The sequence below is a fragment of the Cryptomeria japonica genome, chromosome 5 (assembly GCF_030272615.1).
Source record: "Cryptomeria japonica chromosome 5, Sugi_1.0, whole genome shotgun sequence".
Taxonomy (NCBI): Eukaryota; Viridiplantae; Streptophyta; class Pinopsida; order Cupressales; family Cupressaceae; genus Cryptomeria; species Cryptomeria japonica.
In genome coordinates, this window is record NC_081409.1 from 415,653,409 (window position 1) to 415,665,983 (window position 12,575).

Consider the following 12,575-nt stretch of genomic DNA (forward strand, 5'->3'; position numbering starts at 1 on the left):
CTTGTATTGACCATAATTTGCAAGAACATTCCGTAGTATTAGTAAGAGGTGAAAGAGTTAAAGATTTGCCTGGTGTTAAATATCACATAATTCGAGGAATCTTAGATGCCGTCTCAGTAAAAAATTGTAAACAAGGGCGTTCTAGTGCGTTGTATATTCTTATCTAAGATTTGTATCATTTTATGATGATGCCATGTCAATTGCTAAAAACATGTAAAGTTTATGGCTAACCCAATAACGAACGTTTTGTAAGGGGACTAGAGCAGGCTAAAACAAACTAATTTGTAAGGATATTATATGTCTAAGGTTTAATATTGTATTGAATTCATTTCATAAGTTTTCCCTTATTGTAGTGTGTGTTAACATATAAATTGGAAATGTCTTGACCTTTTTGGAACAAGTTCAATTCAAATAGCATCGATTTAAAACACCTTTTTTTTTACTCTTTTTTTAAACCTAAGGACTTAATCGTATAGATATAGAAAATACAAGATTTCTAATCATAGCAAAAGAAAGGAAATGGATACTCAATATGAGAATGAGTAAACATAATTCAACGGGATTCTGGGATCTTCCCTTGGGCATACTTTTATACACACCTCTTTGGGTTGATCTGCATTATCGTTTATTTTCGTAAGATGATATACACTAGCTAAGGAACCCCCTGGTGCTACATCATAAGCACATTGAGAATGAAGATAATTAAAACCATAAACATATAGAGCAACGGCTATAGAGACCCAATCCTCGGCTTTGATCTGTAATGTTTCTGTGCCTTGGTAATCAAAACCCAAAGGTCTATGAGCTAACTTATGCTTGGCTAGCCAAGTAGATAATCGACCTTGCATTTGATTACTATTTATTGTCAAAGTATCTGTATAATGATTTGACATTTCTAATGGAATTTTCAAAATTTATTTTTTATTTCCTGCTCGTTACTTTTTAGTAACGATTATTCATTCGCCAGCAACCTCTCGTATTTTCTTCAAATTTTTCAAAGGGTATGATATCTCTGAAATGGGTTCAGATGTTTTGGGAGTTATCTCTAAAGTCGATTCAAACCGAGATTCATAAGATTGATGAAAAAACTTCTCCTCCTTATTTTCAATAAGAATACTGGATCCAAAATGAAACCTATGTTTTCTAGTGAAATACCTCTTTCCTTGTTGAAACTCGTTTCTATCTTCAGATATTTCTTGAGCTATTTTTTCACGAAGTTTTATTATAGCATCTATAATAGCTTCTGGTTTAGGAGGGCAACCCGACAAATAGATATCCACAGGAATTAACTTATCTACTCCGCGAACGGTACTATAAGAATCTGTACTAAACATTCCTCCTGTAATAGTACAGGCTCCCATAGCAATTACATATTTTGGTTCAGGGATTTGTTCATATAATCTCACTAAAGAAGGAGCCATTTTCATGGTCACGGTTCCGGCTGTTATAAGTAAGTCGGCTTGCCTAGGACTGGATCTTGGCACCAAACCGTAACGATCAAAGTCGAATCACGAACCTATTAATGAAGCAAATTCGATAAAACAACAACTAGTACCATAAAGGAGCTCTTTTACTTGAAAATTTTACTTTCAGCTTGTCAAAAAGCTAAATTTCTGCGAAAAAGTAGACGGAAAGTGAAGAATTTGGTGTTGTAATTGATGAATGTTGAGAGAAATAAGACATAATAATAGAAGAATTCAGTCAAATTCAGATTTTGGATCATTGAAATTGTTCGTGACTGAAATTCACCTTTAATTTTGTTTTAAAATCAGAAAAAGCACTCTGTTCTTGTGTCTCAACACTTAGAAAATTTAACTCCTTCAAAATTCCTCTTCAAAAATCAATTTTCACAAAAATATGAGAGAGAAAACTTCTTCTCAATTGCTTTCCAAATTTCCAACTTGAATAATGAATTTTGAAAGTGACTGGTTGAAAATATATATAGTTTAAGGATTTTAAACTTAAAAGCTTCATCTTTGTGTTTTTTTGTTTTTTCTAATTTTTTATTATTCTTTTGTGTTTTAATGTTTTAAATCTTGTCAAAATGGAAAGTTTTATTTCTCTCTCAAAATTCCATCCTTAGCTAAGGAATCTTCTAGAACTTTCTTTCAATTTCTAAAATTCTTGAATTTTTGAAAATATTTCGAATTGTTGAAATTATTTCTCCTTCGAAAATAATTCTAAGTGTTGGAAAATATTAAAAATGTTTCATGTATCAAGTTTTATTTTCCAACCCGTTCGTTGATTGACCCTTGATTTCTTGTGTAATTTTTTTTGTCAAAATTATTTCCTTTAGCCATTTTTTATCTTTCGCCATGGTAAGTTGATTGTCTTCATATCCAAGCTATGGGCGAAATTTTTTCATGCCTTGCCTAGGTATCTTCACATATTCCATTTATGCCCTAGGCAAATTATGTTTGAGTGAACTTACAAAGTGTTTGGACAATTTATTTTGGCAAAAATTTATTTTCTCTTCGAAGTGTGCTTAGCCAATGTCTTGCCAGAGAGGGCGGACTTTAATCATGTCTAGCCAAGGGCGGACTTGGGGGTTGCTTCCTTGTCAAAATTGTTATTCCCCTCATCCATTTTATATTATACTCCACCTAGGCAGACTTGGAGAGTCTTTAGACATGGCGGACTTTAACTTGTTTGTGCCATCCTTGGGTGGGGCGGAGTTTGAAGATGCTTTGCCATCTTGTTTTGATCATGCTTTATTTTGCTTTTATCCTGCTCCTAGAGGGCGAACTTTGGCTCTCATTGGACATGCTTCTTCTTGTCTTGGCGGACTTTGGAGAAGCTTCGACATGTTAATTTCCTAAGGCTAGGCGGACTTTGAAGTGCATCTGCAAAGCGCGGACTTAGACAATGTCTTGCCATCTTCTCTTTAGCACGGTGGGGTTTGTGTTGCTTGTGCCACACACTTGTTAGGGTGGAGTTCAACTTCTTTGGGCACATCTTCTTCCCTTCCTAGGTGGACTTCAAGTAGTCTTGGCCAAGGCGGACTTGGACTTTGTCTTGCCATCTTCTCTTTCCTTCCTAGGCGGACTTTAAGTAAGTCAAGACATCTTCCATAAGGTGGAGTTTGAGCCTTCTTGGACAATCCAAGGGTCTTCCTTGTGCCATGATGCTTCATTCCATCATGGGCGGACTTTGTGTATGCTTTGCCAAGGCGGACTTGGCATGTCTTTGAACAAGGCAGATTTTACATGTCTTTTGCCAAGAGCTAGGGCGGGGTTTGAAGATGCTTGGACATGTTTGCTTGGCTTAACCTTAACCATATGTAGGAGTTTGCTTGACCTTCACCATGAGTTTCTTAACTGAAGGTAGGAGTTTAGCAAGTGTCCGACAACTTGTTTGTGCATGGGTGGACTTGAAGAGAACTTGGTCATCCAAGTTGATGTGCCATCTTCCAATATGCTGACTTGAACCTTTGTTTGCCATTCTTCCCTTGGGCGAATTTTATCTGGACAGCCATGTCAATTTTTCTATCCACACATATTCATTTGAGCTGCTATGTTCATATATGATCTGCCATATTGATGCTGGATCTTCTAGAACAAAACCCTAATTATTGTTTCCACCTTGCTTTTTACACTTAGAGACCAAATTTTTCGATTTTGAGAACATGGGCAGTAATGATATGGCCTGAGGATCAAAACCCTAATTCCAAAAAAAAACAAAAAAAACATAACCTTGCTTTTTGTACTTAGAGGCAAAATTTTTCAAATATGAAGTCATGGGCACTGACCAAATGACTTGAGGAACAAAACCTAGGTTCTACTTTCAAAAAAAAAGAAAAAAAGAAAAAGTGAAAAAAGCAAAAAAGCTGCTTCCCAGATTGTGCCCAAAGTGCCAAAAACAAAACTTTCCATTTTTAGAAAAAAGTAAAAATTCCTAAAAATAGTAAGTTGTTAGAAATGACCCAAAGCAATTGCGATCCTTGTCCTTCAAACCTTTTAAGCACTTTGACAACATTCAAACATGGTTCTGAGCATGATTCCTCTATTTGGCTCGGGATGACTTCAAAACTCTAACTCAAAAACTCTCAAAGAAAATGGATTTATGAAATTGCAGAGCTAAGACAAAAACCTAAAAAGCAAAAACAGGGGTTCCCATCTGCGATGGGGCGATGTGTGAAATAGGTCACAACAGGACGATATTCTGGTATGAGTTCCTATGCACATACGTTTAGACTCTACAACAATGTTATAACTATTTTTGCATGTAAATATGTATACATTTCTGCATATCCATTACACCTATGTTCTACATATCTATACTGTATATTGTTGAGATTCTGAGATCCATGATAGATAATACAATATGTTCATATCTGCTATGATAAATCTGGAATATGATATATTTCTGAGAGTTTATTCGAAGTATTACTGAACATGATAAAAGGAGAGAAATTACAGTTAGGAAATCGGTGTTGGGGTTATCTTGTAGGCATGCCACCTCATGGTTTAAGACTGGTCCCATGAGGCCAAGGGGGTACAAAGATGCTGCCCTTGGGCCTATGAAGAATAGACTTCCTGGGCACCTTACTGTAACAGCCCTCATACCTTGTATCATGCTGAATGAATATGTGAACCATGGGTTAGGTATGACAAGTGGAGGAAAATGGTGATAGGACGCCTCTCTAGGTAGGCCACCTCATTGATGGTATGGGCCGCATGAGGTCAAGGGGGTTAAGCCGCCTCGAGCCTAGGATAGAGGGTTTCTTGGGCACCACACTTGGTCATCCTATCCTATTCCTATTCTATGACTAAGTTCTTTTAAAATGAATTCATGCTTTACTCAAATAAGTTCTTAGGATCTGTTATAATCATGCATTTTATAATTTTATATCTTGCCTACAGGGCTTCATTCAGGATACCACATATCTCTAATCTCATTCTACTCTATTTAGGGCATTACATTGTTCTATGGAATTATGGAAATTGAGGTTTAATGTTAATGTATATAAGTTCAATGATTATTAATATTATTAGGACCTAAACCAGGATTACTTTGAAACATGTATTATATTTGATAATTTAAGTTAAAAATAAATTACCCCCTTAAGACTTAAGCTGAAATTGTTATTCTGGGCTTGAATAAAGGAGATTCCAAAAAGGGGACATTACATTGTGAGTGTATGCGGAAGACTGGTTTGTTATTTTGGTTGGTTACCTTCAGCAGTGAAGAGTGATGCTAAACTGTTCAAACCTTCCCAGAAAATTAAATCAAATAAATCAATGTGTATAACTGTTGTTGAATATAGGCTCCGTACCCAATATGAATACTGATATGATGGATTTCAGTTGAGGAGCCCATTTACATTTATCTCAACATCAAGCATTAAGTATTAGTACGCCCTATGGCAGGTATCTTACAGCCTTCAATTTGTGTGAACAGCATCTGGCAAACATCAATCAATAGCTTGAATTTTTTTGAGAGTTTTTATTCTCAACATCTTAATTGTACCTGACTTTGGCTTTTGGATGCACATTTACCAGTGAAATATATCAGACACAGCACCTATCAGATTTGCTACAAGTCACAAGATAAAACAGGCAATCATCCATATCTGAAGATCATATAGAATCACAACATCATCATACATACCAGGCAAGCATTCATAGATTGAAGGTCTTATCAGACCAATACAATATACCATTTCATACATTAACAGTCTTAATCAGAAACAGCAAACCAAGCAGCATAGTTTACGCTGTCATATCAGAAACAGCAGAGTAAACTCCCCACCTTGCAGATCAGAGATCATCCTTGCACAATTGTCATCAACTTTTTCAGAGACAGCAGAGATACTCTATCCATACTTAGCATTGCTTACATTGCACTAATCATAGTAGATCCAATATAAGATCATCTCTGCATACATCTAAGTTTTATATCAGAGATAGAAGTGATAATCTATCCTATTGATTAGTAATATATATTATATCATCATATTATAAGTGATATTATTCTTGCATTTCGTGGTACCAATTATCATTCTAGTAAGCATTGATTATCAAGATTCATAAGAAATTTGGGGTTGGATAAGAAAGAAGTCCCTTGCATTTGATTTTCAAGTTAATTGTTCCCTTATTCTTGAGTATTAACATAAGGGGGCATTACATTGAATTCAATAATTTAATTATCATGATTGCAGTTTTTTTTCCTTGCCATGCCATGTTCATCTATGGCCTTTGTATTTATCAGTTGTTATTTCAATTACAAGTGGTGCCTTCCCTCATCACCAGTGATATGCTTATGATCATCTAAAACAATTAATGGTAACTTCTATAAATTATACCTTGAATTCCTCATTGCAACCGACTGCCTGCCTCTATTTATGAGCCCCCCTTCCAAACTTTGATGACTTGGTAAGGTGTTGTCTAATTTTCTTTAGAAGTATCATTTTTGCTGCAATTAAAGCACATTGACAATCTCCTGTGATTGTTGGATTGCATTTTTCCCTTGTAATTTCTTCTTGCACATATTGAATTTCTTATTTTTTTTGAATCGTATGTGATGTAAACATAAATTCTTCTATATTGTAACAAAGATAGCGAGTGGGAGTGGGAGCGCTAGGGTTTCAGTGGTGAGCGGTATCTTCCGTGGTGTTGATGCAGACAAAGGAGATGATGATCCAGATTGTTGGAATTTTTGTCATTGATGGCATAGGTTTGTCTGAGTTTGTAAAGATGCTGATTATGCATCATGGTCAATTTGAGTTGGTTTCTTTTTGCTTGAGCTGCTGGCTTGCCTTCTTGAGGTGCTTGTATGCCTGCTGGAGCTGCCTAGTTGCTCGGTTAAGCAGTGTGTGTGTCTGCATCAGCATCCTATGTGCCTCCTTGTCTCATGTCAGCAGCCTAGTCAGCTTATTTGCCACGTCATCACTTGGATTCTAAAAAGGAGTTTGACTTCGAATTAACCTTTGAAGTTTATTTTAAAAAGTTCTTTCACTCCATTTTTGGTTGATGGCTTGTGTCAGAATCGTGTTCTTGAAGCGAAGAATCTTTTTTTGCTGTGCATTTTCAGCATTAAGTCGTGCTGGTGCCGATGTTGATTATGCATCATGGTCAATTTGAGTTGGTTGCTTTTTGCTTGAGCTGCTTGCTTGCCTTCTTGAGGTGCTTGTATGCCTGCTGGAGCTGCCGAGTTGCTCGGTTGAGCAGTGTGTGTGTCTGCATCAGCATCCTATGTGCCTCCTTGTCTCATGTCAGCAGCCTAGTCAGCTTATCTGCCACATCATCACTTGGATTCTGAAAAGGAGTTTGAGGATTTGATTTAGGTCCATGCTATGTCGTCACGACATTGTATTGGTCCGGTGGTTGATTTATGTATCGTGTGATGTAATTTTGCAATTAAGTCTTAAGGGTTGAGCCGGCCTTGTAGTCAAGGTTGATGATTTGTATAAATAGGTGTTATATTCATGTAATTTGGAGATCGGTGTTGTATAGGTGTTGTGTCTGCATTATCAAAGAGTGGTGTATGTGCGAACTAGTGAATTCATCTTTCAGTATGAAGCGTTGAGTAGAGAGTGTTGCAAAGCAGACAAATGTGCTTAACTGAGATTGTCATCAAGCATTTGAAGATGCTATTCTTTCAGTTCATGTAAACTGGATTGTTGTCCGAATGTTCTTGTAAGTTAGTGAACCTTCCTTGAGGGTTGTAGCCTTCCGGGTTATTATATTTTGAGCAGTGAGCTCTAGGCAGTGTGCCTGAATGCATGTGCATTCCCCATTGTAATGTTTACACAAACCACTGCAGAGTATCATCTTATTGTGGGTAGGTTCCCACTATGGTTTTTTCCTTAACCAGTTTTCCATGTTAAAATCTTGGTGTTATGTGTGTTGCTGTTAATTGTTATCATGTTTATCTTTGTTCTTGCTGCAGTTGATCAGATTTGAAGTTGTGCTTAAATTGTTTAATCCGGTGAAAACTGATTCACCCCACTCCCCCCTCTCAATTTTCCCTCATTGTTGTTGCCAACAGTATGCCTGCTGGAGCTGCCTAGTTGCTCGGTTGAGCAGTGTGTGTGTTTGCATCAGAATCCCATGTGCCTCCTTGTCTCATGTCAGCAGCCTTGTCAGCTTATTTGCCACGTCATCACTTGGATTCTGAAAAGGAGTTATCGCAGAGCTATGGCTGGAATTTATTTGTCGAAGAGGTATGGCTGGAATTTATTATCGCAGTCACAATTATTGAATAGTGTAGTGGTTCGAACTTTTTGTGTTTCTGAATAAACGGCAGGAAGCTGGACTTTATCTCTTTATGGCCGAAATGACTCTATTCTTTCGGGTGTTATGACAAATTCTGGAGATATCTTTATTATTTTTTTTTTGGCATCAATTTGAGCTTTTATTAGTGTCGGCGAACTTCCTCTTCAGTAACGTTAGTGAAAATATTTTTGAAAAAAATAAACATGCATTTTCAGATTTACATTTTTTTGGTCAGGGGAGTATTATTCAGAGTGAGTGCGACATTGGATTAAAAAAAAAAAATTGCGCGGACTGTTAAAAAGGAAGTTAATGAAGCTGTGCGAGGATTGATGTCGTTTTATTCTGGGCAAGATGGAAGTGATGGAGTGGTTTTTTTTATTATTAAAGCTGGGGGTGATATCGTATTGAAAAGTTTTATGGGTATGGTATGTGCCGTAGATGATGCAAGGGGTTTGGGAGCTGTTTTTAAACAGCAATGCTTTTAAAAGGATATAAAAAATATTTTTTTTTGGTGGTGTGTTCTTTTCATAGTTTTTGCTGCATCTGAAAGTTAAAGTCGTGTATGCTTCTTTAGTGTGGGGAATGAGAACAATTTAAAAAAAAAATATATCTTTCGAGAGCACTTTGAAGGAGTGTGTTGAAATAAGGAGAGTTTTTGAGCATATCTGTCCAGCTATAAAAGTGATGTGAGTGGAAGATATTCAGTAAAAAAAAGGAATCTGCAGAAACATTTTCTATATTTTTGGTTCTGTTTGGTGATATCACTGTGTGACTTGGAGATTTCTGCAGTTCATAGAAAAAGGATATAAGAACAGTTCTTCAGAATTTTTGTATGTGAATTTTTGAACAAGATTAAAAGAGCATTGCAAGAATAGCATTTTCATATCTGTGATATGAATTCTAAGACAGATTATTTATCAGATTGTGTCAACTATCCTATGTATTGAAGTTTGTGGTTTTGAGGTTGGTGCATTATTTCAGTGAAGTTTATTAATATTATAGTTTCCTAAGTTATTAATGCTCAATAATGTAATATATTGTAATTTTAGTTTCTTATTAGAAACTTTCTATTTTATATTTCTTTGTAATTCTTTATAATGATCTTCATGATCATTCGTAAATAGAACAATCATTTTTTACCAAATTACTTTCGTAATATGGTATCAGAGCCTTAGGAAATTTGTTTTTCTAAAAATTTCGATTTTCGGAATTTTTTAAAGATTTTTGAAAAATGATGGGTTGTTTTTTGTAGGGTAATGAAAAATTTCATTTTTTTATGGTAGTTCATTCTCAGCAGATCTGTTTTCTGGGCGATTTTCTCTAACGTGCCTTCATTTCGCACGATCTTTCCCTATCTGCACAACCTGTGGGTTTTTTCGTGGAGATTTTTGCTGCTGCGTCGTGACGGATTTCGCGTTGTTTTTTACTTATGGCGGCTCTGCATTTCGCGATTTTCATCCAAAATCGTGACGGCTAGGGTTTATTTGGCAACGCGAATCTGTTTTTTTTCCCATTTGCAATTTTTTCTGCCATTTTTGGACGGAAATCTGCATTTTGGACTATGGTTTTTTTCCCTTCAGATCAAGTCGAATTTTTTTTCTGATGGCAGATTCTTGGTGGGTTTTTCGAGAGCTCAATTGGGTTGTTTTCAGAATTTGGTAGGTGCATCGTTTTTTGTGCTGATTTTTTCTTGAAATCTGTGCAAACCGTACTTCATAATTTTTTTGAAGTTTGTACCTGTATTTGCTTCTGTTTTCTGCATTGGGATTTGTGCTTTGTATTCCGTGCTATCACCTCTTCTCTGATTTTTCATTTTTCGTGCATTGGGAAACGTGCAACATGGCGCCATTGACCAACTTGATGTTGGAAGGCAATCAGCGATTTAATGGCAAAAATTATAACACCCGGAAGCAGCGCATGCTGACAATCTTCTAATATCGCCGCCTAGATGACCTTGTCTTGGGAAAAGAATCTCGTCCTTCTACAACCGAAGCTGATCAAAACAAATTTGATGACCGCAATAGGGAAGGTGTCATGCTTCTCAAGCTCTCTGTCACAGATGACACCCGGAAGCAGCGCATGCTGACAATCTTCGAATATCGCCGCCTAGATGACCTTGTCTTGGGAAAAGAATCTCGTCCTTCTACAGCCGAAGCCGATCAAAACAAATTTGATGACCGCAATAGGGAAGGTGTCATGCTTCTCAAGCTCTCTGTCACAGATGACCAACTTCCTCAGATTCCTTCTGGTCAATCAGCCTCAAAAATTTGGAAGCATCTGAAGGAGTTGCATGAGACATCTGACAAAAGCCGAGCGTTCTTCTTGAAGAACCAGTTGTTCTCCATCATGATGGATGAACGCATGTCCTTACAGGAGCATCTCACGAAGATTAAGGACATTCGAGATCAACTCGAAGCTATTGGTCGGAAAATGGAGGAAGAGGATATGGTAGTCATAACCCCCAAAAGTCTACCAAAATCCTAGGAGCACTTCATAGAGACTCAACATTACGTCTACGAATGTTGATTTGAAATGTCCAGAGTTATGCACCAAACTTCTGTAGCAGGATCGCTGGAAACAACAGTTTGGTAGCGGTGCCACTTCATCCTCCTCTGAGCAAGCATTTGCAGCCAAATCCTTTCACAAGGATAAAGGCAAATTTCAGTCATCTCAGTTCTCTCAGTCGAAGGGCTCTAGTCAGTCACAGGAAGGATCGAAAAAGAAAAAGGTTCAATGCAATTATTGTCACAAATATGGCCATTTGATTAAGGAATGTCGCACTCGGATCGCTTCCAAAAAACGGAAGCAGGGAGGGTCTCATCCTAAAGCCAATGTCGCTGAGCACACAGAGCAGAAAGAGTGCTCCTTTTATGCTTTCATGGCTAAAAGACTTGCAGACCATGTGAAATCTTCTGCTTGGTATATTGATTCTGGTGCTTCTCGGCATTTCACTCACAGGCGTGATTGGTTTACAGAATTCACTCCCTATACTGATTTAGTTATTTTTGGAGGAGGTGAGGAGTACACCGTTGTTGGCAAGGGCAATGCTCAGATACAATTTGGTGGGAGGAATCTCATATTCCTCAATGTGTACTACGTTCCTGGCATGGAACTGAACCTTCTCTCTGTGAGTCAAATTGTGCGGCATTCTCCTCAGCTTGATGTCATCTTCAGTGCACATAAGTGTTCTATTGTTGATCGTGCGACACACACTACAGTTGCTGTTGGTATTGAGGATCATGGTCTTTATAGACTTGTGGATACAGGTGATTCTCTTGAGTATGCCTTAGCAGCAAAATCCTCCTCTATCTCCCATCTATGGCATCAACGATACGGTCACCTGAACATTCATTATTTTGCTCAGCTTGTTCGAGAAGATTTAGTACATGGCTTACCTAAAATTCAAACTCAGAATCAGCGAGTTTGTGACGCTTGTCAGGCTGGGAAGCAGCACAGGACACTGTTCAAAGATGGTGACTCATGGCGAGCATCTAAGGTACTGCAGTTGGTCCACGCTGATGTATGTGGTTCAATGAATACTACTTCTGTTACTGGGTGCAGGTATTTCTTACAGTCGTAAGATGTGGGTGTACTTTCTTAGACAAAAATCAGACGTGTTTCCTATATTTCAGAAATTTAAGGCCTTGGTAGAAAAGGAGTCTGGTTGTTCTATTATTACTCTTAGGTCTGATAATGGGGGGGAGTTTTGTTCTACTGCTTTCTCCACTTTCTATGATACACATGACATAAAACGTCAGTTAACCACACCATACACCCCTCAGCAGAACGACGTTGTAGAATGTCGTAACCGCACCATTACAGAAATGGCTAGGTCTATGTTGGAACACAAAAATGTTCCTAAGAAGTATTGGGCAGAAGCAATGTTTACTGCAGTCTATCTCCTTAATAGATCTTCCACTCATGCTGTTAAAGGGAAGACTCCTGAGGAAGCCTGGACTGGTCGCAAACCCAGGATCAACCATTTGAAAGTTTTTGGCTCTCTTGCATATGTTTGGAGTCCAGATGCCAAGCGCTCTAAGTTGGATTCCAAGAGTCAGAAGCTCATGTTTACAGGATACAGTGACAACCATATGGCCTACCGGCTGATTGATGTAGACACTGATCGTCTCATCTTTAGTCGCAATGTTGTCTTTGATGAAGATCGAGGACCATTTCAGCTTTCCTCCTCTAAGCAAAATTCTGAGGATCCGCCTTTGAGGGCTTCTGATTTAGGTGTTCGTCTTCCATTTGATTCACCTGATGGGAGGGATGATGCAGATTTTGTATTTGATGATGCACTACCTGAATTTCCTCCGGATGATGCTAATCTTCCAATTGTTTCAGATCCTCTTCCACCTC

The 12,575-nt window shown here is 37.7% G+C and overlaps 1 protein-coding gene and 1 pseudogene across 1 annotated transcript in view; one reads left to right on the top strand and one right to left on the bottom strand.

The window, feature by feature from the left end:
• Positions 1-8,393, top strand: part of LOC131028186 (pentatricopeptide repeat-containing protein At1g13040, mitochondrial) — a 28,091-nt gene extending 19,698 nt beyond the window's left edge. Inside the window, exon 5 of the mRNA XM_057958428.2 lies at positions 7,990-8,393. The gene's annotated coding sequence lies outside the window, so the exon portion shown is untranslated. The remainder of the gene's footprint in view (positions 1-7,989) is intronic.
• LOC131028192 (NAD(P)H-quinone oxidoreductase subunit K, chloroplastic-like) lies at positions 957-10,065 on the bottom strand (annotated as a pseudogene).
• Positions 10,066-12,575: the final 2,510 nt, after the last annotated feature.